The sequence below is a fragment of the Schistocerca americana genome, chromosome 5, assembly GCF_021461395.2.
Source record: "Schistocerca americana isolate TAMUIC-IGC-003095 chromosome 5, iqSchAmer2.1, whole genome shotgun sequence".
In the NCBI taxonomy this organism is placed as follows: Eukaryota; Metazoa; Arthropoda; class Insecta; order Orthoptera; family Acrididae; genus Schistocerca; species Schistocerca americana.
In genome coordinates this window covers 75,749,285-75,752,020 of record NC_060123.1, presented here as the reverse complement: position 1 = coordinate 75,752,020, position 2,736 = coordinate 75,749,285, and positions in this window count along the sequence as shown.

Here is a 2,736-nt window from a genome sequence, read left to right as displayed (position 1 = left end):
CGGATTCGTCGAATTACGGGGTGGGGGTAGAACTGTTCCAAGAAGTTGGTGAAGGCGAGGATAAGGAACACCGGACGATAGCGTTCGCGAGTCGGACTTTATCAAAAAGTGAGCGAAACTACACGATTTCTGAGAAGGAGTGTCTCGCTATCGTGTGGGGATTCAAGAAGTTCAAGGATTACCTATGGGACCGTAAGGTGATTATTCATATGGACCATAAGGCGCTCCCTTATCTGAAGGATTGTAAACTCCTTCACGAAAGACTGACTAGGTGGTCGCTGTATTTACAGCAATTTAACTATGACATCTGTTACGTAAAAGGGACCGACAATTGCGTAGCGGATGCGCTGTCACGGTTGCCCGAGTCTAATCAGGATGTATTGAAAGATGAGTCAGATGGAGTGGTCAAATTATACTATTTTAAAGAAGTTGAGAGACGTAAATTAATAATGAACATCTGTAAGAATTTACGTCGTCATCAGAACGAGGAGGGTTGTTTAAATATGGTGAAAGCCCGATATGACGAAAGGAGTCCAGAAGGAGAGAAATTAAGGAAGTATTACAAGATATACGATCATATCTTGTACATACGTAAGGGTGAAGATAGTAAAATTTGGCGGGTATGCTGGCCCACCAAATATGTCACCATTTGGAGTATGGTCACTGTGGACCAATGAAATGTGCGGAAAAGCTGAGTGAAGTAGTGCATTTTAACAACATGTTAAAACGCGTTACTGACAGAGTGAAAACATGCGATTTATGTCAGAAGGTGAAGGTTACCAACTGTACGAGTCATGATCCTATGCAAAGTATAAGGCCTAACGACACCTTTCAATTACTGTGCGTGGACTTGTACGGACCTTTGCCCAAGTCATCAGGAAACTTTGCCTACATTTTAGTAGTGCTGGAAGCTTTTTCCAAGTTCATCAAACTATACCCGATTAGGAAAGCTACAGCCAAAGCGATCTATAGCAAGCTTGTGAACGATTATTTTGTTCATATTGGTAAGCCCAAGGCGATTCTATCAGACAATGGGGCACAATTTACTTCTAAGTTGTGGGATGAAGGCATGGCAAGTAATGGGGTCAAAGTGATCCATATTTCAGCTTACTGTCCGGCTGGAAATCCCGCTGAGAGGTGTATGCGCGAGCTAAGCTGACTTTGCCGTATCTATTGCCATCACAACCATAGGGCATGAGGCAAATATGTAGCAGTATTTGAGAGAATTATGAACACCTTCAGACATGAATCTATGGGATTTCCAGAGGAAATCCTGTTGGATGACATAAGTAAAAGTTTAGTGGAAGTGATAATCAAATTCCCTCCACGGATTGACATTAGTATTGGTGTGAAAATAGATCGTTTGCGAGAAGTAATGAAGCTAAAAGCCGATGCTCGCATACGTCGTCATGACGCTAAAGTGCGTTTTGATAAGCTTGCAATTGGACACTTAGTACTTGTAAAAGCTCATGAGAAATCCAGCGAGATAGACGATGAAATCTCTAAATTTAAGTTTGTTTATAATTGACCATATAAAGTCATTGGTATACCTCACACAAATACTTATTGCTTAGCGTATCCAAGCTCAGGAAAACTATTAGGTATACTGAACAATGTAGACTTCAAATTGTACCAACCAAGGATGGATTAATAACACAGAATGGCTAATTTGTACAGTATGTAAATATAGAGCGTAGGATTTAAGGATTTGCCGTGTTGCCATTCTTTTGCCGGACCTAGAGGTCATTAAAGAGGTTGTAATTAATAAGTAATTAATTTTGATTAAATGATTTAAAACTGATTATTAATCAATTGAAAAGTCCAAGCTGCTAGTTTAAGTTATCAGCTGAGTCACAGTAGATTAAGGAATGTAAATATGATTTTGAAACTAGCTGTAAGATTTCATGAATATGTGATTTACTAGTCATAGCCGATGTACTTAGACGCTGTTTTAAGTTTCAGGCTAGTACATGAGTGTGATGATGGACAGTGTCGAGTTATCCACTGTGATTGTGTTAATGGACTCCTTGAGATTACTCGGGAGTGAGTTTTTCCGAAAGAATTGAGTGAAACGGACGTTCTGGAAATGCCGTAACACAGGCGAGTGAGATCAAGCATACCACACAGGCGGGCGCAACAGTGCTGGCGAGGCGGAGCCGCTGTCGGCTCTTGTGCCGGTCGGAATGTTTGTACTTGCGGGTACGGAAGGCGGAGTTGTTTTTCTTCCCGGACAGCTGATGTGAAATAATTCTGTTGTCAATATGTATGTTTTTTTTCGATCTGCTGTATATTATTTTCTTGTTTAGCGTTAATTGGACTCTCATGGCGAGAATATTAACTATGAAAAGGTTATATAAAAATGTGTATTCTATGTCATTAATTATTAATTTGCGTATATTGATCCACCGATTTTTATGACCATGCACTCTGATTAATTTTGTAAAGAGCATTCCTTTTCTTGATACTGTTAGGAATTTTGATGATTTTAGAATAGCTGAACCATTTTCTATGTGTTCTATGAATTTTAATATGTTGTCAACCTGTTTTCTTTTGTGTAAGACGACAGAGTGAAATAAGGTTAGGAGTGTCTCCACTCAATTACTATGGTCTAAAAATTGGATTATGGTTAATTAGCCTAATGCTAAATTTTCTTGATATTTTGAGCATATGCATTTCTGTTGCCTTTTTACCTTTTTGGGACATTTTCTATGTCTGTTTAGGTTACACGAACATCCT